The 26400-nt window shown below is 45.1% G+C and overlaps 1 protein-coding gene across 3 annotated transcripts in view; it reads right to left on the bottom strand.

Moving 5' to 3' along the window:
- Positions 1–8233, bottom strand: part of PIP5K1B (phosphatidylinositol-4-phosphate 5-kinase type 1 beta) — a 169397-nt gene extending 161164 nt beyond the window's left edge. The window contains exon 1 of one of the 3 annotated variants that reach the window (XM_006137852.4): positions 8051–8233. The gene's annotated coding sequence lies outside the window, so the exon portion shown is untranslated. Of the gene's footprint in view, positions 1–7775; positions 7974–8050 lie in introns of those variants that run through there. The other 2 variants (XM_006137851.4, XM_075931678.1) reach the window with 2 other exon arrangements.
- Between the last annotated feature and the right edge of the window lie 18167 nt (positions 8234–26400).

The raw sequence follows: 26400 nt of genomic DNA, 5'->3' as shown, positions 1-26400 counted from the left end.
ATAGTCAGACTAGCTCGAATCCCAAAGCATAAAACAAAAATCAAATCTAGCTTTCCATGGCTCCTGAGAAACACCGACTAACCTTTGTTATTTTCTTTTCCACCATTAAAGCGCATTGTTAAATTCACTTTCCCACTTAAATAAAACTAAAAATAGTCACAATCTGGCAAGAGATTAATCACACACATCCTTATTCAATAAAATAACGTATTTGTTACATTATCACGTTTTAATAGAAACAAAGATCAGAAGCTGAGCTCTTCCATGAAAAGGTTTCCCGTTCCATAGCCAAAACATTTTTTGTAATCATTCCTTTGTTTTGAATCAACTGATTAAATGTGGGTGGACTCATTCCTTTCTCCACCCTCTTTGCCTCCCCATTCCCCCCCAACAAAAGTTCCAAAAAAATCCAAACATATTTCATGGGGATTTCTTTTTGTAAAATAGCATGTGCAGGTGTCAAAAAAATCTGGATTAATATGCACTCAACAATAAACCAATAAAACCCCAGCCCTGCAAAGAAACAGTGCTTATCTTAGTGCACTGAGCAGCTGTCATTGACTTCTGTGGGGGTTGTTCATGGTGCATAAAGTTAAGTGTATGCAAGAGCCAGATTTGGGGAATGAGGCCCAGATCCTGCAAAAATTCACATACAAGAGTTTGACTTCAATGCAATTGCTTACATATCTAAAGTATGAGGAGAGATTAATAAAACTAGGACTTTTCAACTTGGAAAAGAGATGACTAAGGGGGGATATGATAGAGTTCTATGAAAACATTACTGGTGTGGAAAAAATGAATAAAAAGAGTCATTTACTCTTTCCCATAAAACAAGAACTAGGGGTCACCAAATGAAAGCAATAGATAGCAGTTTTAAAACAAACACAGGAAGCATTTATTTACAAAAACACACAGTCAGCCTGTGGAACTCCTTGCCAGAGGATGCTGTGAAGTCCAAGACTATAATAGTTGTTCAAAAAAGAGCTAGATACATTCATATAGGATAGGTCAATGACTACAAGATGGGCAAGAATGGTGTCCCATGCCCTCTGTTTGCCAGAAGCTGGGCTAGATGGAAAACGGTATGACCAATACTGACCCAGTACAGATATTCTTAATCAGATGCATAGACTGTAGTCCTGCGAAGACTTAAGTAACTGTCAACTATTTGTTTATCACAGCTGAGCATGAGAAAGACTCAAGCATAGAAATGCAGATAATTGGGTGGGATCGTGAATATGGGCTGAGGGACTGCATAAGAGAACCGGCATGCCACCTTAGGACTGTTACATTTCATTTAATCAGCTAATCAAGTAATGGATGGAGTCGATTAGTTGATAAGGGGGGGAACTGCAGAGCCACAGCAGGGTTAACTCCTGGCCCCAGGAGCTAAACCCACTGCTGCTCTCCTTTTAAATGTAGTAACAGCCACCTGGCTCTTTCTACATTTAAAAGCAGAGGTGCAGTATCTGGGACTGGATGCAAGCTGGGACAGCTGATTCCCGGCTCGCGCCCAGTCCCCTGCTGCATTTCTACTCCCCTTCTTCCCCACAATGGAGACAGTGGTGGGGGGAACTGGCTTTTAAGCTGGTTCCCCCAGCACTGGCTACTGCTCGCTGCACCTTGCTGCCAGGGCGGGGGCAGGGGAGCGACTACCTGAGAAGCATATGCTTATCAGGTAGTCAACTACTTGACTAGCTGCTTACATCCCTAGCACGCCTACCTACAAATCACTGAGTAGACCCATCCATCCAACCTCTGAACTGGCTGGCAAAGAAGAGGCCATCAGAAGCAGCAGCAGAGATTATAATCAGCATGCAAGGTGGAGCCATATGGTGGTTGTAGAAGGACAGCCATCTTTATTCTGATCTGGAGACTGAGATCTTCTACAGAGGAACTGCACTGAGATGTTGAATTCCTTCCATTCATCCACCCCCAGTCAGTCATCTGACAAAAGACAGAGCAATAAGCCAGAGAGTCTATTTTCAAAGCTCTATGTAATAGGTGATCTGTGCAAAAAGCCTACATTTGCTCAAATGAAATTGTATGTGTGTACACATACCAAATAACTGCTTATGCAAACACAAGCTTGGACACACAAATACAATGATTTGCATATGCAGACAACAGTATATGCAAATGATGAATTTAAAATTCACCAAAGGAGTGAGTCCACCTTGTGCACAACTCCCGTATTATGTCTTTTTTTGAAAGTATGAACAAAAAGCTGACAAAAAGTTGCTTTACAAAACATGTAGATTTGTCAGATAAGGATTAATCTGAACCTGAAATTAGGGAATAAAAAAATTAAAATACAGGGTACTTTTTATAAAAAATTAAGCATCTAAATCCCATGAGACTTAGGAGCTTTTTTTTGGTTGCTGGACTAGAGAACTCCAGTACAGAGGTTACCAGTGGCTGGGAGCAGAACCGGCCAGCAGAGCCCACAGCTGGCTGGGAAGCCAGCAGGAATGCTGGAGCCTGAGGGGCAACAGCAGAGCTCACAAGGGGTCAGGATGTTGACAGAGCCAGAAAGTGTGGGGGATGGCCACAGAGCCCCTAACTGGCAGGGCCAGCACTGGAACTCCCAGGCCAGGAAGAGCCACTCATGGGGCTGCAAAGCCTGCAAGGCTGCCACAGGCAGGAGGCTGACGGCAGTGGTGCCAGGTAGCTGGGGAGAGTTGCCCAGCAGAGAGGCTGATGCCCCCACTCATCTTCCCTGGTCCAGAAAACTCCCTTTTCCAGAGCCCATCAGATCCTGAAGGAGCCGGACCAGGGAGGTCCAACCTATATAACAAGCTGGGACTAAACTAGCTTGAAAGGAAACTAGCTTGAAGTTCTCAGTAGACTAAATACAATCCCGATGCAGAAATTTGTTACAAATAAAAAGAAAGCTCCAACATTCATTAGCCACCAGCAATCTGATACTCTGAGTAAGCGAGGCATCCTGCAGAAAATATGGCCTACGAATCTATAATACAAGATATTGCAGAGTATACACACAATAGGGCAGAGTTAAGGGTGTGTTGACAACTCCTGACATTTCTTGAGTGCTTAACTTTGCAGTGCTTAAAATGTTCTTGTGATGCAGATTTTGGGGAGGGCGGGTTTGTATTGAAAAATTTCATACTGCACCATTAAAAAAAAATCCCTGATGAGTAACGAGAGACAAAGGAATACTTACAATGACTCCAACTTTATTTTTTCCACATCATGTACTGCAAATTAAAAACATTTGTTGCTCTCTTTCCTCCTTAGTATAAAAGTAATACATCTAGGTCTGATGAATACATTATACTCAGGTCTGGAGCATATATGAAAAGAAGATTGGAAAAAGATGGGTGCGTGGCCTATATTAGGGAAGTTATGGTTCTCTGACTCATATTGGGAGGATGAACAGGAAAGATAGAATGGAATTTCCAGTTCACATAGGGAGGGCAGATAGGGTAGTTCAACTTTCTGCCTCAGAGGGAATGGGGAAAGGCTGCTATTTTTGAACTATGTGATGAAGATGTGATATGTAGTCTTTTGATCATAGACAAAAGCTGGGATGGAGGAAAATGACTAAGTCTATAGAAGGACAGTAAGAATCCAAGTGTTAATACAGGGCCATCCTTATGATTGTTGGTGCCCTGTGCAGCCTGAGCACCTGCACCCTCCATCCCCTGCTGGGGCTGGAGGTGGGGGGGAGCAGTTACTCTATGGGGCAAGATTATGCAGGCAAGAGCTTGGGGGGGGGGGTGTAGAAGAGGGCAGGGAGGCCAGTGGGGTAGCAGGTAGACTGAGTGGCATAGCTGGCTGGAGCTGCAGGCCAGCAGACGGAAAGGAGAGCAGTGCAGCCTGCCAGAACTGCGGTCTGGCAGGTGGAGTGGGAAGGGGAGGCAGCCAGCAGATTGAGGCCAGCAGGCTGACCAGGGGGCTGGAGGCTGGGAAATTAGGTCTGACAAGGTTGGGACACAGAGCAAAGGGCAAGGGATTGGGGCCCTCAAGGCTGGTGCTGTCCATGGCTATTTGTGGCCCTAGGCATATGCAGCATAGGGCACCACTAAATTTGGAGTATCATTGGTGCCCTAAATTTAGCAGTGCCCCACGTAGCTGAGTAGGCTGTGTACACCTAAGGATGGACCTCCAGGCCAAAATGAGCAGCTATAATGGAAGACAGCCTGTGAATACAGGCCACACAGTGGTGATTTAAGAAGCTATATAGCTCATGTTCAAAAGGTATATGGGCCCAGTGTGAGTAGGTATAAAAGACTTCCTCTGTTCTAGAGCCTGGTGCTGGGCAGGGATTGAAGGGCAGAGTTAAAGTTGGTTTTGGAACATAATATTTTATAAGTGTGGATTTACTTATGTGATTTTTGAAGTGGTGAGTATAGTTGAATATATATATACCTTCCCTTTACTTCGTTCTGTACTTCTAAATACTGTTATTGAATATTTTTAGTTAAAACTTTAGCTTATTTGGATCTCATATGTGTAAACTTTGATGCCAACTAGCCACTAAGGGTAACAAAGAATTACACCACACCAACTCTACTCAAAAAAATCTCTTACAGCATTTTACAGATTCATAAGTTAAAACACTAGTAGTACAGTGACTGCAATAGGCAAAACCAACATTTATGAGCTCAGCAGCAGCTCCCAATTCGGCAACATACTCAGCACTTAGGAGTGCTGCACAGCTCTCCCGATCTCCCACTGAAACAAAAAAGTCAAAGGACTCTGTGCCTCAAAGGAGCTGATCAAGCATTAAAAGAGGAATGTTGCCTAAGATACCAGGTTCTTCAAGACGTGCCAGGAGACTTAACAGCCATTGGTTACGCATCATAGAAAAAGCAGGGAGCGGTTATTAGTGTAATGGAGCTGCATGAGCTAATGGGCTATTAGTACTACATAAACTAAACTACAAGCAAACCACCAAAAAGGTACTTTTAGACCTTCTGGTCAACTCAGTGGTGTTAAAAAAAAAAAGCAGATGCCTTGGTCAATTTATTTGGGTATTGGATATGAGAAAGCCACAATTCGTATGTTTCACAGTGTTTTAAGCACATGCTCAAGTCCAATTTACTTCAATAAGATTTAAGCATGGTTTTAAATGCTTTGGTATAACAAAGGCACAGACATAATCCTGTATTTACAAGAAACTAGGGCTGTAAAATTTTGGTTAAAAAGTTAACTGGTTAACCACAATCCCACAGTAGGAGGCTGCGTCAGCACAGCCTGCAATGCCTTGGGCCACTCCGGCTGGATTGGACCTGCAGCGCAGTGGGCCCAGCCAGGCTGGAGCAGCCCCCTTGCCCCTTGCAATTCCAGCCTGGCTGGGACACCAGTTAACTGGTAAATACCTGGTAAGTAACAGTGATGCTGGTAACTGGTTACCCATTGACATCCAATGGCAAAAAATCTCATTGGCTTTAATGGATGAAGGATCATTTCCCAACTGTAAGATGCACTTACCTAATGAGGGGGTATGGGAATAAAAAACTAAAGAAAAACATTGCTAACGGCTTTGTGTTTAGTAATTACTTGTTATGTATGAGCTTTTCCTGGGGATTTTAATTATAGAAACAGGCTTAGAGAACAATGTTTCTCTGTTCAGAACTTTCCATTAGCTATAGACTGTTCTTTCTGAATTATGTTTTCTAGTTGCTGGTTGCCCATGATACAAAGATGTAGGGAGGGGGAAAAAAAAACATGAAAATTGAACATATTCAGGAAAATTGCTTGAAAAGCACTGAAAATGCCAAAAGCAGCCACTATGGCTATCAAGTCAGCAGTACATGTGTTTTGTGCTCTGAAAATTAGAGAGGATTTTAGAAGATAATTTAACAGAACAGCCTACGAAACAGCATAATCAGCACAGAAATTCTTGCATAGGTTACAGAGTTTGTCTAGGTCACAAGCTGAAGTTCTTAAAGAAATATATTTAACATAATGGTAAATGAATTCTGATTAAACTCAAATTCTCTCAACTGTCATTGCTCTAAGTTTAAGAGGAACCCCCCCCCCCGAAATTCTGCTACAAATTGAGTCCTTCTTGCATTATTGAAGATAAGCACAAAAAATGTATACAAACATTTCACGTAGTTTGTTTTCGTTTTGTTTCTGAAAAGTACAACTTAGTTGCTTCACCTCAAGCAACATCCTTTTAAAAGTGACACGAGCCAACAGCTACTGACATTTTAATTACAAGACCTAATAGATTTTGAAGTAGAAATGAGCACAGCAAATACACAGAAGTTTGTTTTTCATATGGTGAAGAGGTATAACAAAAACTAAGCAAACTCTAGATTGATGTTGATTACCTAAATAGTGCATCAACTGGTTCCAGGAAGCATTGCTGTTCTAGGGAAACCACCATGTGATATACTATATGTTAGGTCTGCTAAATTTATGAGACAGTTTTCTGCTTCAGCAGACATCTTAAATCCATCTATTACAATTGCAAGTCCTTCCCAAAACTTAAGTTAAGTCTTTGTAGAATCAGGACTAATTCACATAAAAGCCTCAACTTCTCCAATCCCTGAAATGTTATGTATTGACTTACAGGATGTTTGTTAGGTTCTGAGATATACTTCAACTGTATCTTGTGGCATTCTTTTCAAAGAGGACAGGACAACATTTTAGCACCTGGCTCACAGATAAGGGCTATACATATAGCCAATCTTACTGCAAATATCAGGCTACCAGCCTTCTCATCTATGCACATATTCATTAGGCTGTGGGAACATAATTAGTATAAATTCTCTTGTTCACTGGAGTATTTTTGTCAGCACACACATTGAAATTTCAGGTTTATATTCAGCAAAATAAATCATTGCTTGTCTTATGATTTCCCTACCTAGAAAATCTCTACTGAACAATCTGTGTAAGCCAGTCTTCTATACAGTACAGTACTGCATTTTGATGAAGACTGCTGTATTTTACTAGACTGCTACAGCACAGGTTGAGATTAGGAAGGATAATTGTCTTCTGTGATTACAAAACTCTGAAGCAGAGAGTCAAATTGTTGCTCTCTCTGTGTTAGCATCGTTTCAGTAAGCAGAAGGCAAAATTCTGGAAAACACAAATCCTTAAATGCCCTGATGTTTACAATGACCTAGCAGTACTACACAGTCTATGATGCACATAGGCCCTCAACAGGATGGGGTTTGGGTTTTGTTGGAAGTAGCTGTACACATTGCAGCTTGTATAAGAGTGGTCATGGAGTATTATTCTTGTTCCAGAGCATTGATTTTACTGTCTGACACGGAACAAGGTAGCTAACCATCTAAACAACTTCCTAGAACCAGGTTACAATCCATCGGATCGACCACCAGGCAGCAGCAGAGACGCATTAGCACCTGCAAGGATGCCAAATAAACAAACCTGCCTTTGTAACTGAACCAGGGGAACAATTGGTACGTTTCCCACCTCCCTCCCCCCTGGTTCACCAGTATCCGTTTGAAAGGCGAGGGGGGGGGGGAAAGGCTTTGCAGCATTTGATGTCATTACACCACCTCCCCACCTGTTCAATCCGGATCCACGGCTAGCTACGAACGGAAAAAACACAGTAGGACGGAGCCTCCCCGGCGACTCGCAGGGGCCCGTGCAACCCCGCTATTGCGCGCCCTCCCCTTCCCCACCGCCACCCGCAGCAGCCTCCCGCGCCCCGGCACCCGCGCCCACCATCCCGCTTCGCCTCCCCAGGTGCCAGCCCCCTCTGCTGCCCAGCGCCGCCGCAGCTGCTGCCCCGCCGGGGGACGCAGCGGAGGGCAAGAGCCGCGCGCACTTGCCTCTGGTCCGGGGGCTCCGCGCTCCAGCCCCAGGCTCCTGCCGCCCTCGCTCTCCGGCCGGCCCGGGCAGCGGCAAGACCCCGTCGCTGGGAGAAGTTAAGCGCCGAGCCGGCCTCGCTCCCCTGCAGCCCTGGAGCGCGGCGCACCGGCCAGACACAGCGCGGCGCCGCCGGCTGAGGCCCCGCCCGGCAGCGGCCCAGGCTCTTCCCCTTCCTCCCCCGCCCCCTCCAGCCTCACACTCAGCGCCGCGCTTCATTCAGCTTCCCGCCACTCACCCTTCGCCCGGGAGGGGGTCCCTGACCCGGCGCCAGCCCCACGCTGCGCCCGGAGCGCGGGGAGGCTCCCGCCCCTGCGGCCTGGGCTGTTTGGCTGGCGAGAGGGGAGGGGGCGCGTTGCTGGGAGGAGACACACGCAGCAGGTGCGTAACTTCACAGCCTCGGTCAGGGCTCCAGAGGCAAGTGTGGAGCGCAAACCCCTCCTCCCCGCCTCGCTCAGCTGGGTGCGCCTCCTCCTGCCTGCTCCTTGTAGCCACCTGTTGTCCCTTCTGCTTGGCGTGCAAGCGGGGAAGGAGGGTTGCCTTGGGGTGCTGTGTTTGTACAGCTCTTGCTCCGTAACTTGGACTCTTAGGTGTTCCAGTCCTACACACATCAATAGTAAATCGAATAGCAGAGGCAATAGTATATTTCACGCACTATATCTTAGGCCCTTATGGCCCGTCCATATGTCAGTAGGAGCCAGCTCAGTGGTACAGAAACGCTCCATGTCATGGAATTTGTCATGCCTCCCCCCTCGTGCCCCATTGCCACACTTACATCTGTGGTGCTGTTAGTGGGGGTACTAATACCTTTCCAAGTGGGCAGACAGAAAGCAGCAGCTGCTGTTGCTTAGGGCTTGGGGGAACTATAGTTCTGCCTGGCAATAGGGAAGGGGTGGAATAGGGGTGAGGGCAGAGTCTGAGATGGGTGAGGGGATGCTCCGGGCCCATACCCCTTTAGGGAGGGCCCTGCCAGGAAGTCATGACCCTGAGACAATAATTCATATTAATGGCTTTGGAGAAGTCATTTATCCTCTTCATTACTATCTCTAATGGGTAAACACAGAGAACTAAGGATTAATGAACGTTTGTGTTGTGTTTCAGTGTGTAAAATATTATAGAAGTGCAACATTATACAAATGTTCACATACGTTACACAGAGTAAACAATCTGCTCATTTTAAGGAGCTATACTTCTGCCTACAGCTTAATACCTGTCCATAAAAATCAGATTAAAACACTACTTGTGCAAGTGTAACTGCCACAAGGCAGATTTGAACTTGGGCCCTCTGGAGCTTAATAGAGGACCCTCTACAGCTTGAGATATAAAGCTACTTTATTCTCATCTTAGGCTGTAGAGCTCACTCAGTTGTATCTCTCTCCCTGTGGGCTAAGTACCACTACATGGGTCAGTGAACCACATCCACTAGAAGTGCGGGTTACATTTGCTGTGTGGGTTATGTTCCCAAACTGAGAGAAGTTCAGAAGCCATTCTAGATTTCTTTCACTCCTAAAGTAACAGGATGTTCCTCAAGATGAAAAGCAAAGTTGAGTCTGAGGCTATGTCTACAGTGCAGAGTTTTTGCTGTTTTTGCACAAAAACTCGTGGAGCATCTGCACCTCAAGCGCGTTTTTGTTCAAGAAAATTTACAGTGAATCGACAGAACAGAGGGGTTTTTGTGGTATAGGTATTCCTCCTTCTACGAGGAATAACTCCTTTTTGCTCAAGAGTTATTGTGCAAAAAGATGTGTGGGGATGGGAAACACGGGGTTTTTTTGCACAAAATCAGCCTATCGAAAGAAGCACAGGTCCCCTTGTGGCCAATCAGAGCTTTCTTGCAAGAGAGCATCCATGCAGTCTAGACACTCTCTTGCACAAAAGCGCACAGCTTTTCTGATGTGCTTTTGCAGCGTGGACGCGCTCTTGCAGGGTAGACGTAGCCTGAGCGCATATATTCAAAGAAAGCTTGTTTTTTGTGGGGAAGAGTATAGTGAAGAAGTACACCCTGAAGCATATAACTAGCTCAAGCAAAACTAGGCTTACAGCAAAGTCATTCAGATGAACCCTATTCACTTTTACAAGGCCCAAATTCCATTCATTCATGAACTTCCCCACCATCTCCTTCACCTGTGTCAAATAGTTTTGCTATGCCACATAGTGATATTCCTTGGGGCAACAAAGAAGGAACAGGAGGAGGCAAAAAGGAAATTAAAGAAACCATGAAGGTTTCCTGTTAAATAGGATGGATGGGATTGGAGGAGCTTTCACTGAGTGCTGTGATCAAGAAACTATCCTGATTCTATACAGGGCTCGTCATGTCACTGGAACATGAACAAGGAATTCTACCGCTACCCTTTAAGTATCAGAGAGATAGCGGTGTTAGTCTGGATCTGCAAAAGTGACGAGGAGTCCTGTTATAGACTAACAGATTTATTGGAGCATGACATGCATCTGACAAAGTGGGTCTTTGCCCACAAAAGCTTATGCTCCAATAAATCTGTTAGTCTATAAGGTGCTTCAGGACTACCCTTTAAGTTTGTGTCTGATGGGGGAAAGCAACAACCTGTAGGTGGAAAATCCTTCTCTGTATGTTTAGCCCATTTTTATTTCTTACGCAAGATTCATTCTCAGACTATTCACACTTTATATATTACTGGGAATTATTGTCATCACATATGCTGACACATGCAAGTGGAATTACAGAAAGTGCAAAGGGAACTATACACAGTATAGTTTCATCACCCAATTACAGAGAGACACTGCAGAACTGGAATTCAGCTACAAATTTGACACTGTTACCCTGGGCTTAAATAAAATACTTTAACTGATTAACACTACAAAGCCAGTTTTCCACGCTTTTGACATCCACATTTTAACATCAGCAGCTATCAATGGGACACTTCCAGCTCACTTAATTAGCTTCATTAACAGGGGTCCTACAATTGACAGGTACTTCTTTTGCTATTATATATATATCTTGGATTCTGTTATTTACAGTCCAGCTCACCTGATTAAGTGGGTATTACCCACAAAAGCTTATGACCCTATATATTAGTCTCTAAGATGCCACGGAACTACTCCTTTTTGTAGTTACAGACTAACACTGCTGCCCCCTGAGACTTCTCATACAAAGTATGTTTGCGTTGAAGTATTGTATCATTTCAAAACCCTGCTTTCATTTATTGTTGATCCTTTCATTTGGGTCTTTATCTTCAGTAATGCTAACAGTGACTAGCAAGAAAGAAACTGCAGTCTCAATTTACCTAGTGAACGCCAGTTATCCAGTTGAAAGACATTGCTTCCTTAGGTCTGTCTGGGGAGATAGGTGACAGGGACAGCCACAGGAAAACTAGCTTCTGGGTCTGTCATCGTCCCTTTTTTCTTGTTGAGACAGGGAGATCAACTCTGCTCCTCCTGCTAGTAGTACTGTCCTGTACGCACCATGGGCAAAGGGAAGAGCTGCCAGCTGCTTACCCTGCACCCTTCCTTTTGCAGTCCCCTCAAAGTGGCAAATTGTGTCTGTAATCCACCAGAACTCTGCAGTGTTGCCAACACCAAACATTCATATAATCATGAGTCAAATCACCAACATCTCACAATCAGGATAGGTTAAAAAAAAACATTTTAGATTTTGTGAGCTCACTTTTCACATTTACATGCTTTGCTCCCCAACAGAGCTGTAGGAAGTTACTCTGTTTAAATAAGGCTGAGATGAATGCAATCTTTTTAGTCCAATAATTCATGCTGTTAAAAAAAAACCCCACAACCCACCACCAGAGTGACTCACTGTCACGCGGAGGTCTCCCCCTCAGGGTTACAGCCCCTTCATCATCGGGGGTGGCCTACACCCAAAGTCACCACCCTACACCCGTGTCCTTTAGGTTCTTAACCGCGTGCTGGTCCAGCTGCTATATCGAGCCCCGCTCTGCCGCAGCGAAAGTTCGATTATGACCAATCGCCCAACTAACACCAGGATTCCCCCGTCAAGGCGGTGGGGCGGGGAAAAAGGGGGGTCCGGACCCGCCCTCGCTCACGGGCCCCAGCCCAGGGCCCTAAGGGTACGGGTCGTCTCAGACCCGTCCCGGCTGACGGGGCTTCCTGCCATAACACGTCAGCCCACCAACCCATGAGGGTTCTGCCCTGGGCTGCTTCCTTTACCCCGCCCCGGTGTCTTACCGCGGGGAGGCTCACCTTCCCTTTCGTGGCCAGACTGCCGGCGGGCTCACCTACGGCCAGCAGAATAGCGTGCCGCAACACCCCTGGTCCTACGACGGCCCCTCCGGCTCGGCTGTCCCTGCGGGGAGCTCCTTTCTCTCTCAACTCCTCTTCCCCCCCCTCCTCGACTCTGGCGGCAGCATTTTAAAACGTCCCGCTGCCCTTGCCCGTCACCTGTCGGGAGGGGGCTGGGCCGACGTCCTTATGCCGACCTTCAATGTGCCGGACGTTTGGAGGGAGGGCGGGACCTTTCCGCGCTGCCCCCGCGCTCCCTGACTGCTGCCCGCACGCCGGCCGGCTCCGCTCTCCCCGGCGCGGCTCCGGAGCATGCTGCGCACCGCCGGACTGCTCCCCCTTTGGCGGCGAGGAGCGCCTGCCCGGCGGGAGGCATCGTGCGGAGCGGGGATGCCCCGTCACACTCACGATCAAAAGAACTCTTGATAACATCGCAGGAATTGATGACACCAACTGCCTGAGATGGTGGAAGCAGGATAGACAACTCCTATTCCTGCTTGTGGCTCTCCAGGGGTGTGTCTGCACTGCACCCTTACCTCAAAATAAGCTACGCAATTTGCACTACGCAAATATATTTCAAAATAATGGGCACATTTGAAGATGCAGAATAGCTATTTCAGGATACTTATAGTATCCCAAAATAGTGCCGCTGTCTAGACATAGTCCAGAGACTCACCCTATAGTAGGAGGAACAAGCTGATGTGATTATATCTGCCGCCATAAGAGGAAAGGAGGAGCTCAGACATCTGGAGGATGTCTTCATTTCCACATGGCTGCATTGAGTGAAGGGATTAATAGCACTTAGGGTCCCCCTTTCCAGAAAGCAGCAATAGGTAGAAGTGAAGCCCCTTATCTACCAAAGTTCTCCAGTAATGGGGTGGAAAGTATTCTTCATGCAGGGAGCCTGGGAGTGAAATCCCCTTTCCCTCAGGAACAGCCATAGTGTTGCCTTCTGCTGGTACCAGTCAAATCCTAGGACACTCTGTTTCGGGGTTGATTTGGGTGCAGGGGTGCTATTCCTAGTTTGGCACAGAGGGGAGGGATTAGGAAGTTCTACACCCTTGAGAAACATCTTGATTTTTGAAAAGTTATTTTATATTGCATTTGCATGCCAGATTTCCCCTTTCAATACTCAACCCTATGGTTCTTCCAAAAGCCTTTATATTTTTAAATAATGGAACATTATTTTGCCTCACTCTCCTCATACTAAAAATATTGGAACCATTTTCCCCCCAAACTTTCAAAAATATTAACCTTCAGGCAGGACCAAAGCATGGAAATTTTCAGCCCATTAGGTGATGCTATGGGCTTTAGAATGGAGACTCTTACCCAACCTTAAGTAGTGCAGTCATTAGGGAACTCAAATTAAATGGTAGTTTAGGTGCAGATGACCATAGCTTGACCGTGTTTATAACATGCAAGAACAACAGAGTCCAGGCCAGTAATATATGCACTTGGTGCTTTAAAAGAGCCAGTTTCATTGAGCTGAAAACAATTGTGTCAGATCAATTGGGAGGCAGAATGTAATGAGGAAAAATGTGACTTATTTGGGAGTAATTTAAGAACATGCGACTACATTTCCATAATGCTGCAATCCCACAATTGAGAAATAAGGTTCTATTTGTTAAAAAGCCAATCTGGTTTAGCAGGAAGTGGATGCAGTTGTGAAACAGACTCTTCAGACGGCCAGGGAATGTACTAGGTAGCACATCCAGTAGCAACTTCATCCCACAGCAGAAGAGTTTTCAGTCCAATTCCTCACCCATGTAGGGCACATCTACACAGCAGGGCTAAAGTTGAATTAAGCTACTCAACTTCAGCTACATCAATTGCGTAGCTTAAGTCGAAATAGCTTAACTGGGCTTTAAGCACGGTCTACCTAGCAGGAAGTCAAAGGAAGAACACCCTTTCCTTTGACTTCCCTTACTCCTTGTGAAATGAGGGTTACCATGAGACGGTGTAAGACGTCCTCCAGCTCGACATTATTTCGAAATAAAGGCTTGTAGTGTAGACGTACACTGATGTTATTCCGAAATAACACTGCTGTGTAGACATATCCCTATAGGCTTAGTGTTGCCTCATGTTTTCAGTGTCCTTGCCCTTTGCTTACCAGAGTTGGAGCAGGGTAGGAATGAGCATTATGCCCCTTCTTCAGCAGGGGTAATCAGTAAGGAAACCCAGGCCCTTCCACTCCACTAGGCCCCAACCCAAAAGACAATTAAACCTTCAATCCCAAGGCTCAGGATACAGTCCTATCCCTCACAATGAGGCTTCTTCAGCACCCTTGTTCAGGAGCCCTCAGGGTAAATCTTTCTTTCCCACCACTTCCTTCCTCCCATGAGGGGTGTTGTTCCCTTTTGATCTTCTTCTCAAGTTGGAGCATGCATTGCAGACCTGGAGGGTGGCGCTACCTAGCCCTGTATTGTCCTTTAATACCCTTGGGGCCCAGCATGGGATTTGTACACCCCATCATAGGAAGTTAAGAGTAATGAATATATATCAGAAGTCAGGAATTGTAGAAATTGATCAGGTAAGCCAGGGAATGCAGAGAGAAATCCATGGCCAGCAGAGTTAAGGCAAAGGAGATTTTAAAATATATTAGCAAAAATAATCCTGATAATGGCATTGGTCCATTAATGGGAATGGAAGACTTCTCAATAAGAATAGAGAAAAGGCAGAAGTGTTACATATTTCTCTTCTGAATGGGGGGCAGAGAAACAGATTACGCAGTTACACAATATGGTGATAATTCTTGCCATTCCACTAATATCTCTGGATGATGTTAAACAGAAGCTATTAGCATTAAGCATTTTAAAATAAGCAGGGTCAGATAACTTGAATCCAAGAGTTTTAAGAGTATTCTGAAGAACTTGCTGAACTCAATGTTGATTTTCAATTAGTCTTGGGGTTCTGAGAAAGTTCCAGAAGACTGGTAGAAATCTAATGGGCCAATTTTAAAGAGGGTAAAGGGGATGAGCTGGATAATTATGTGCCTGTTACCCTGACATTGATGCCAGGCAAGATAATGAATTGACTGGTATGGGACATGGTTAATAAAAATTAAAGGAGGGTATGAGAGGATTGCATTCACTTTTTTAAAACAGCCCCTGTCGAAGTGCATATGCCTGTGCCCTCACTCAGTTTGTGGTGAGTCTTCAAGTGACTCAGTCATCCATCTGAGTCATACACCTTCCAGGAAAACAGTCTGTCAGAGGATTGGTTTACCTTTCTTTCCCTCTCTATAGGCCTTCCTAGGCTCAGGCCCATTAACTAATTCTGGCCCTGCTATGGGGCACTATCCCCATGGATTCCTGCCTGGAGACGCTGTCTTCCTCCCAGGGCTCAGTCCTTACTCAATCGCAGCCTTCAGCCAGGAGTTCCTTTGGTCTCCCCCGGTTCCTGCCATCACTGAGCTATCCATGGTCCTGCTGCTCTTTCAGCGAGCCAGGAACACAGGCCTCTCTCCTCCAGCCCCCAGCAGCAACTGATCTCATGCTGGCCCTGCAGCTCTTCTTGTACTAGCTTTCTGGGCCCTGGTTGATGGCTACCTGTAGCCCCTTTCCAGTTGGCTGTGTCCCACACCGCCACTGTGGGCAGCTTGGAGGGCCCTCTCCATTGCCCTTTTCTGACGCGCAGGGGGGAAGGGACATGAGGCCTCCAGTAGAGGGCCTCAGGGCCTGCTCTGTCCTCCCACACAGCATAAACGTAATTAATGCAAATCAATACGAATGAATGGAAAATGGATCCTATGTGGTGGATAAAAGTAACAGTGCTGCTGTAATATACTTAGATTTCTGTAAGACCTTTGACTTATACCAAATGACACTTTGGTTAAAAATAGAATGACTTTACATTGAATGAATTAAAAACTCACAAACTGATAAATCTCAAAATGTAACTGTCGATGGCAACTCATGTAAGTGTCGATGGCAAACTCAGGAGGATCTGTTTCCAGTAGGGTCCTGCAAGATCAGTTCTAGGCCCTCTATGACTCTTTTTTGATCAATGACACAACATTTGTAGAATTAGTAGATAATGAAGAAAACAGTTCACTTATTCAGAGCAATCTAGATCCCTTGGTAAACTGGGCCCAAGCAAACAATTTTAGTGTGGCTAAATATAAATGTGTACGTATAGGAACAAAGAATGTAGGGTTGCTAAGTGTCTAGTTTTTCACTGGAAACTCATTGAAAATAGGGATGTCAGTGACTAGTTGACTACCTGATAAGCAAATGTCCCCCCCCCCCCCACCCCACACTGCCTTTATCAGAGCCTGTGGCTCTTGGACATTTCAAAGGAAAAGGGGAACCCACACCAGCGGGGACTGCTTCACTCCCTGCTGGTATGGGTTCCCACTGGCTTTCTCCCTTTGAAATGTACAGGAGCCACAGACAGCTCCTGTACATTTCAAAGGGTATGTCTACACTACAAAGTTAATTCGAACTAACGGACGTTAGTTCGAATTAACTTTGATAGACACTACACTAGCGCTCCGCTAGTTCGAACTTAATTCGAACTAGCGGAACGCTTAGTTCGAACTAGGTAAACCTCATTGTACGAGGACTAAGCCTAGTTCGAACTTACTAGTTCGAATTAAGGGGTGTGTAGCCCCTTAATTTGAACTAGTGGGAGGCTAGCCCTCCCCAGATTTCCCTGGTGGCCACTCCGGCCAACACCAGGGAAACTCTATTGCTCCCCTCCCGGCCCCGGACCCCTTAAAGGGGCACGGGCTGGCTACGGTGCCCGTGCCAGGTGCAAGCCTGCCAGCACCCAGCTAGCAGACCCTGCACCTGGCACGGCTTGACCCAGTCACCCGATGCTCCCCAGCCCTCCCCCTCTTCCCGGGACCAGACTGGCGGCTCCCGGGAGCTTGCCCGGGACCGCAAGAGACGGGCACCCGCCTGGTCTAGTGCGGACATCTTGGACCTCGTCCACGACCTCCGCACTAGGCACAGGAAAGTGGCCATCTAGGGCAGGAGAGCTGCCAGCCTGGCCACCCAGGAGCAGGTGTGCATGAAAATCAAGGTGGTCCACTGAGACCCCCGACCCTGAGTCCTGAGTGTACAATGGCCGTACTGGGTCAGACCAAAGGTCCATCTAGCCCAGTAGCCTGTCTGCTGACAGCGGCCAACCCTATGGACCCTGGAGGGGATGGACCGAAGACAGTGACCAAGCCATTTGTCTCGTGCCATCCCTCTCCAGCCTTCCACAAACTTTGGCCAGGGACACCACTCCTACCCCCTGGCTAATACCACTCCATGAACCCAACCTCCATCACTTTATCTCACTTCTCTTTAAACTCTGTTCTAGTTCTAGCGTTCACAGCCTCCTGCAGCAAGGAGTTCCACAGGTTGACTCTTTGCTTAGTGAAGAACAACTTTCTGTTAGTAGTTTGAAGCCTGCTACCCATTCATTTCATTTGGTGTCCTCTAGTCCTTCTATTATGGGAACTAATGAAGAACTTTTCTTGATGCACCCTCTCCACCCCACTCATGCTTTTATAGACCTCTATCCTATCCCTCCTCAGTCTCCTCTTTTCTAAACTGAAAAGTCCCAGTCTCTTTAGCCTCTCTCCATATGGGACCTGTTCCAAACCTCTGATCATTTTAGTTGCCCTCCCCTCTCCCACCCTCTCTCTTCCCCTCTCCCACCTCCTTTTCCCAGTCTCCCCGAGTTTTGTTCAATAAAGAGAGATTCTATTTTTGACCACACGTTTTATTTATTTTATACATCAGTTAGGGGGCTAGGGAAGGGTAAGTGGAAGGAGGTGAGGGAGGAATGGGGTACGAGCCCCCGATAGGGAGGACTGGGCTGGCTCTGTGGGCTTCTGGGGGTGGAAGCTCTCCTTCAGCCCCCCAATTGCCCCCTCTCCCCAGATGGCAGCCTGCGGCAAGTGCAGCCGGTCTGATGGCCGAGTGCTGTGATGTGCCCAGTGTGTGCACTCAGGGCACTCCAAGCCAGGACTGCTTTGCAAGCGGGGCACCCCTGAGAACTGTCTGTCCGGGGTGGGGGTCGGGTCCCTTTAAGCACAGCCCTCGGCTAGCCTGAGGCAGCAGCTCCACTCTGTAAGTCCTCATCTGATGCCCTGCTGGCACTGCTTCCAGCCATCCTTAACCCCAGTTCAGGGTCCACTTAATGTGGACATGCTAGTTCGAATAAGCAAAACGCTAATTCGAACTAGTTTTTTAGTCTGGATCCGTTAGTTCGAATTAGCTTAGTTGGAATAACTAATTCGAACTAAGTTAGTTCGAATTAGCGCTGTAGTTTAGACATACCCAAAGAGAGAAGCACAACGGAATAGTGAGTACCCCCCCCTATCAACTAATTGAGTAGTCAATAGAAATTTCATCGACTACTCGATCAGCTGATTAATTGAAATTTAACACCCCTAGTTGAAAAGGGGACCAGATATACTGACCAGACACCAAAAGGTTTGTTATCACAGGAAGGAGAGTGTGGCTTGTGGTCATCAACCTATTCTAGCCCCTGCTCAGCCAGGTTTACCTCCTACCTAAGCTTGGGGACAGGCAGGCTGCATGCTGCAGCTCCCTTCCCACTCCCGGGGAAGAGGGAACCCTGTTTGGGGTTGGGGGACAGGCAGAAAGGACTGAATGGTGAGGAAGGGGGAGGGAAGAGAGCAGCAACTGATTGGAGGAGGGAGGCAGAGGTGTGAAGGGCAGGGCCTCATGGAACAATAAAACAGGGCAGGGGGTCCAGTTTTCAGAAATTAGAAAGTTGAAAATCCTACTAGGCTCTTCATCCAGGATGGGGAACTCTTATCTTGGGAAGCAGTGACTCCAAAAAAAGATGTGGGAGTCATGGTAGATAATCAGCTGAACATGTACCCCCATTGTGACACTGTACCAGAAAGAGCTAATACAATCCTGGGGTGTATACATACTCTCAAGTAGGAGTAGAGAGGTTATTTTTCCTTTGTGTTTGGCACATTTGTGACCTCTTCTGGAATACAAAGTCCAGTCCTGGTGCTCACAGTTCCAGAGTGATGTTGACAAATTGGAAAGAAAGAGCTATGAGTGTGATTAAAAGGTTAGAAAACATGCCTTAGAGTGATAGACTTCAGGAGTTCAATCTGTTTAGCTGAACAAACAAAGGGTTAAGGGAAAATATGATTACAGTCTAGGAGTACCTACATGCCAAGCAAATATTTAATAATGGGCTAAAGAGCCTACCAGAGAAAGGCAGAATGCAATCTAATGGCTGGAAGTTGAAGCTAAACACATTCTGACTGTAAATAAGGCCTACATTTTTAACAGAGAGATTATTTAGCCATTGGAACAATTTACCACAGGCCATGGTGGATTCTCGATCACAGATAATTTTTAAATCAAGATTGGATATTTTTCTAAAAGATCTGCTCTAGGAGTTATTTTGGGAAGTTTTATAGTTTGTGCCATACAGGAGAACAAACTAGATGATCAGAATGGTCCCTTCTGGGCTCAATCTATGAAAGAGCGTTGGGATGGCCTGGCAATGAGAGAGAAGGAGGGAGGAGGACTACATGTGGTGAGGGAAGGAATGAATCAGAGATGAAAGGGAGAAGAGATCAAGGTCTTTTCTATGACAGAGATAGCTGAGAGTGATGGTAATAGTGACAGAACCTGTGACTGGGAGTTGGGACTCTGCAAACCATGTACTGACGGACGGAGAGCGAAGGCGCTCTGGGTCCATGGTGCTGGGTCCACGGTGTCAGGGTTGTTCCCTGGCCGCCGCTAGCGCATGCACGGAAGCGTCCAGGGCCAGCTTGCCGACCAGCAGGAAAGCGCCTGCGCAGGCATCCCAGAAGGCATGTGCCGGATTTAAAAAGCCGGCGGCCCCAAGTGAAAAGGGGCGAGGAGGCTGGTGAGAGGGATTGTGGGCCGGCGATTCTCTGGAGACGGGCATGGGTCTCCCGACCCCTAGAACAGGCCCAGCTGCGGGAGAGCTGGTGACGCCGGAGTGGACCACCCTGCGAGAAACGGCTGTCGGCATGAACCCTTGGCAAAGCGGTGAATAGAGGGTAGGAAGCAACCCAGGAAGGGGGGAACGGACATCAGGCTGTTGATAGAGCCTTGCTGAACGAGTCCCTACCAACCGAGCAGAGGTTTGTCATCCATGCTTTTAGGGTCCTGGGTTGGGGACTGATATGGGGGTGGGACCAGTCCCCCCTACCCTCAACGAGTGTGCCTGGCTGATACCTAAGCCAATTGAACTAAGCCAAGAGACTGGAGAATTACTTGTGCGGGTACGGGACTTGTGAGGAGCGTGGAAATTGGTGATGGGAAAAGAAAGGGGGACGTGAAGCCACTCATGATGATGAGGCCCACTGTAGCCTGAGTGAGTGTGGACCGTGGGAAGGACCCCAACCCCTAGCATGGGGACAGAAACCATAACTATTTTATCTGAGCATCTTACAGTCTTTGATGGATTTATCTTCACAATGTCCTTATGAGGAAGGGAAGTACTAAAGTCCCCATTTTATAGTATGGGAACTGAGGCACATAGAGAGACTAAGGCTGTGTCTACATTGGCACTCTTTTCCGGAAAAGGAATGCTAATGAGACACTTCGGAATTGCAAATGCCGCAGGGATTTAAATATCCTCCGCGGCACTTGCATGAACATGGCTGCCGCTTTTTTCCGGCTCGGGGCTTTGCCGGAGAAAAGCACCAGTCTAGACGGGATCTTTTGGAAAATAAAGCCTTTTCCGGAAGATCCCTTATTCCTGATTTTAAGAGGAATAAGGGATCTTCCGAAAAAGGCTTTATTTTCCGAAAGATCCGGTCTAGACTGGCGCTTTTCTCCGGCAAAGCCCCAAGCCGGAAAAAAGCAGCAGCCGTGTTCATGCAAATGCCGCGGGGGATATTTAAATCCCCTGGGGCACTTGCAATTCCAAATTGTCTCATTAGCATCCCTTTTCCGGAAAAGGTTGCCAGTGTAGACACAGCTTAAATGTCTTGTCCAGGATCAAAAAAAGTCTGTGACAAAGCGAAGAATGAAACCTGGATCTCCCCCAATCCCAAGCTAGTTGCCAACCTCTACTGACTAACTTCTCTCCCTCTCTCTGACAGTTACTTTTCCTAATAGTTTTAGGCAATGGAGAACATCGCTGTTTATCACACATTTTGGAGGTCATCGTCACACTTGTACACCATGGTGGACCCGAAGTTATGCTGCTACCCACTTGACATTTCCTTATGTTTCTGTTTCTTTTGTTGTATTAGTGTGGTGTGAAAGAGATGTGCTGCTTCATGGCCTTCTGATTATCCAGATAGAGACGAGATTTGGCAGAAGCATAGGACTGGTGAAAACAATAGCTCTTTAGCTGCAGAAGGCGAGGGTCATTGATGCCATCATAGCTTCTGTGTCTGGAAGCAGGAAGGTCCTTTAACTAAATCACTGGAAGACCTTGCAATCTGAGGTAGATTAAAAAGACATGCTAAAAGTGAAGGGAAATATTTTTCAAAGTAGAGCAATGTTGCTATAAACAACTTCATTTCATCAATGGAAAAATATTTGATTTTTATATCTCCTCTTCATAATGCCAAAGTATTTGCATAAGCATTGCTAGGTACAGCACTCTCACATGGAGATCAATAATTCCATCCACTGCAGGAATTACTGGGTTAAATCCAAAAGCCTGTGTAATGCAGGAAGTAAGACTATGACCTGATGTAAACATTTAAAATTTAGGTCAACATAGCTATGTATCTCAGGGGTATGAAAAATCCACAGCCCTGGGCAACTGAGCTATATTGAGCTAACCTCCACTGTAGATGCAGCTCTAAGTTAAAGGAGGTATGGGGTTGTGTATGCTTGAGGAGATGGTGTCCCCACAACAAGAGAAAAATCCCTTCTCTGATGCATCTGCACTATGAGATGTACCGGAGTAGCTATGGCACTGTAATTATGCTGGTATAATCCCCATAGTGTAGGCACAGCCTAGATGATCACAGTGGTCCCTTTTGGAGTTAAAAATCTATTGTTGAGCTGACAGAGCTTGCCCCCCTAACTCTGGGAAATCAACTCAAAATAGCAGAGAAACTCTGGGTGCTCGGTTCAGTAACTCTGTCATCCTGGAAGAAAAACGTTCCTAATGAATGCTAGATTGGTCAATTTGCTTCTGGTCACATTCCAGTTGCTGTGTCAGTTTTCCCAGATGCTAGATAGATATATTTTGAGCAGACGTAGCTAGATGGCTGATTTAAAATCTTTTTAAAAGCTACCTAAAGCTAACGGACAACTCACAGTGGGGCACTATTCCTGCAAGCACTTATGCACATGAGTAACTTTATGTACAAGAGTAGTTCCATTGTACTTAAATGTAAGTTTGTGGGAAAAGTTCCTCACGTGCCTAAGTGCTTGTAAAACGTGAGACTTGATTTGTCTTGATAAGAGGCAACTTCCCATGGGAAAGATTTACCTGAATATGAATTCAGTTCAAACTATAAAGAGGATTCCAAGATATCTGAAATCACAGAGGCTGTGTCTACACTGGCATGAATTTCCGGAAATGCTTAAAACAGAATAGTTTTCGTTATAGGTATTTCCGGAAAAAGAGCGTCTACATTGGCAGGCTGCTTTTCCGGAAAAGCCCTTTTTCCGGAAAAGCATCTGTGGCCAATGTAGACGCGCTTTTCCGGAAAAGAGCCCCGATTGTCATTTTCGCGATCGGGGCTTTTTTCCGGAAAAGACTACTGGGCTGTCTACACTGGCCCTTTTCCGGAACAGTGTTCCGGAATAAGGACTTATGCCCGAGCGGGAGCAGCGTAGCTTTTCCGGAATAGCGGCTGATTTTGTACAGTAGAGCGTCGTTGCTTTTCCGGAAATTCAAGGGCCAGTGTAGACAGCTCGCAGCTTATTCCGGAAAAGTGGCTGATTTTCCGGAATAAGTGGCCCAGTGTAGACACAGCCAGAGAGAATAAAGGGGTTTCTTGGTTTTGGTTTTAGAATCTTCTAATTAGTCAATGAAGAACAAAAGCCTTGTGTGTACTTGAATGGGAAGCAATCCTCCAGCATGCAAAAATGTAAGAGATAAGACTCAAAGATCTCAGTTAACTCCAAGAACTCAATATATAAAATTGGAAGCAAGGAATAAAAAGGCAACTTATTTGATGTCAGTTTAAACAGGACTACAAAGAGAGTTCCTTTTCTCAAGTAAAATAATTTTTTACTCTGTGTTCTACCATCAGAAACAGTCTCCTCCGCCATGGTCTTCAGTGAAAGATTTGGATTGTTATGATTCAGATAAGCCTATTTTCCTGTTTTAATTATATGATCAATTTAAAGACAAATAGTCTAATTATACAAACTTTATATTAGAACGACATTAAGTATCCTCAGAAGAATGCAGTTCCCAAGAATGCATAGTCATTTTTTGATCTACACTTATCTAGACATCTGAGTGCAATTCCTCCTTGTTGTCTAGCAGAGACAACAGTCTAGCATTTCTGCTATCATTACACATCTGAGGCATGGTATGCACTCAATGTCCCTGTCAATCTAATCTATGCAACGTCAGCTATGCAGGTAGCGTAGCTGAAGTTGATGGACTTACCATGGTGTCTTCTATGCAGTAAGGTCAGCAGGGCTACTCTCCTGTCAACTCCAGCTATTCTTCTTGTCCTGGTGGAGTACCGGAGTCGACGGGAGAGCGCTCAGAGATTGATTAATCACATCTAAGCAGACACAATAAATTGACCTCTGTGGATCGATCCACCACCTAGCCCTAACAAATCTCTGAGTTTGAGTGCCTCAGTTATTTCTTATCAGATGAAACATACACTTTGTTGAAGGGACTGAATTTATTTCATTGGAGCATGGTATGTTGAGCCTAGACACTCCCTTGTCTGCACTAACTTCTTTTAAGAATCTTAACTTTATTCTTAAGGAATTTCCTTGCTTTACGCTGACTGGTACCAGGAAAAAATTTTTTAACCCAAGTTGCTGATACCTTGTGGAATATTTCCCCCGTAAATCTGATCTTCAAACACAACTCAAATCATTGTGAGCTCAGTCAAGAGAGTTAGTTCTCAACCCCTTTAGAGAGGAACACATATGTTTAAGCCACTGATGTGATGCTTCCCAGGGCATCTAAGGTTGCATGGCACATTGCTACTTAGCATGAGGCAGAAATGTCTGCACCAGCTATAGATCACTCCTGACATTACCAGCCTTTGGCAACACAAGCACTCCCATCTGGGCCTCTGCAGGCTTTGTTTTCCTTGTATGGGATAGTGACAGGCACGTACCAACTCCTGAGCATCCCTCTGGAGTGCTCAAGTGCTTGCTCCACCCAGCACTCACAGAACTTTCAGATTTGCTACTCTCAAAGGAAGAGCATATGGGAGCTTGCAAAATTCAACTCAGGACAATCTGTCTACTTAACCCACTGAATATAGAATGAAAATATATAATGTAATATAATGAAAGGGTAAATTTATTATCAAAGAACAAAGATTCAAGAGATTAAAAAGTAGGAATATTGAAAACAAATGGTTACATCTAAAACAAGATCATAACATGCTTTCTAGAGCCTTAATTTAACAAGATAGATTAACAACAAGGTTAGATTAACAAACAAGATTAGGACTTGACTACCCCAAGTCCTTTTCCCAGTATTTGGCTGAGATCCCATCCCATAAAATGAAGCTGGCTGCCTGCTTATCCTTACAGATTGACAGAATATCTGGCACATCATTTGTATTCCACATATAGTTTCAAAAGTTAATTGTTTTACTCCCGAACAGGATAATCCCTGCTGTTTTTGCTTTTATCTCCAGCTCTGGCAATTTGTAGATTGGCATTTTGTTCAAACTGTAAATAGGCATCCATTATGAAATATACAATATTTAATTTCCACATGACTAGCCAGGGTGAGATAAGCATCTTTCCCCCCCCATCTGTCAAGGATAGGTGAATTGTCTTTTGGCAACCTTCTTAACTCACAACCCCCAAAAACATAATTGTTAGTATATATACACATAACTCGGTACATATTTTCTGTATAACATTGCACAATAATTAAAGTAACCCATGTGACACAGGCTTTTATTACAGACGTTAAGTGGAAATTTTTGGTGGACTAAAATGCAGATATCAGACCCTGGGATTCTTTATGCATCTTTTCCCCCTGTGCCTTTTGACATCAAGAGAATCTTGTGTCACAATTAACCTGGTTGTTCTCAAATTAACAATCCACTTCTGAGACTGATGTTATCTTCCGTTGAAAAAGAAGATGCTTCAGCCAATGATCTAGACAATTAATCCAGTCATATTTAGAGTACTTATTTTTTTGCATTCCTACCTCCAAGTCCCCATTTTTCTAGCTATTAGAGAATTACTGCTTCTTTTCACTCTGCAATTCCAGTATAAGCTTTCTTTTAGACTTTACTGTAGAATTATAGCATACATGTATTTGATAGTGCTGATGTCAGCCCTAGGACGGACATTCTCACTATATAACTAGTCACAGTTTCCTATATTTTGAAGACAATTGGCTCATCTAGGATACGTCCATATGGCTCGCTTGGCTATAAACATAATCAAAGTAATTATTTTTCAAGGCCTATGGACAGGTAATTTGGTCTGCTCCCTGTCCAGTTGCTTCACAATGCAGAATGGCCTGTTTGAACACCTGAATGGAAAATATGCTTATAATAGTAGACAGTGTTATTAAAGTGCAGATGCCAGTTTCTCTCATGGCTGGGAACAATGACACCGTATCCAGCAGTGTCTTCACTTTCTGTAGAAGGTTTAATTCTGTTTGCACCAAATCTGTTTGCTTCAATTGTATTCAATTTTGAAACTCTCACTGACTCCAGTAGGAGCAATTTCTGGTTCTTTGTGCTATACAGAAGACATATTCAAGATACTACAGTATCAAGAGCTACTATATCAAGGTGAACTGGAAAAAAATCAAAAAAATCTGTTTCAAGCGTAAGTCCTTCAGGATCCATTCTACTAGTACAGTAACATTTTCCCAAGGTAAAAGGAACAGAATCTCCTGTAGCAGTATAGAGGGGAGATATTAAACTGTAATTCTTACTTTTTTAACTTTTATGCTGTGTAATTACTGTATAGGTAATGGAAGCTTTTGTGTCTCTTATCTTCTAGTAAAGTGGTTTTCAGATAGCTAGCTGCCATTAATTCCTTGCTAGCTTTTGTACTATTGCTTTGGAAAGATTCCAAACACTAGTAAGGGATAAGCCAGGAAAATATTTTCCTTTTTATTTTTCTGAGTTCTTATGTATTAGACAAGAATATCCTACTTGACTTATTTTACTGTTTGCTAATACTTAATTTTGATTCTGTTACAATTAGTTTATTATGTTTATGGAAAAACTTAAACAACAAATAGTCTGGT

The sequence above is a fragment of the Pelodiscus sinensis genome, chromosome 6 (assembly GCF_049634645.1).
Source record: "Pelodiscus sinensis isolate JC-2024 chromosome 6, ASM4963464v1, whole genome shotgun sequence".
Taxonomy (NCBI): Eukaryota; Metazoa; Chordata; order Testudines; family Trionychidae; genus Pelodiscus; species Pelodiscus sinensis.
Note: the sequence above shows the minus strand (reverse complement) of the source record. Positions and strands in the feature narration are given on the sequence as shown.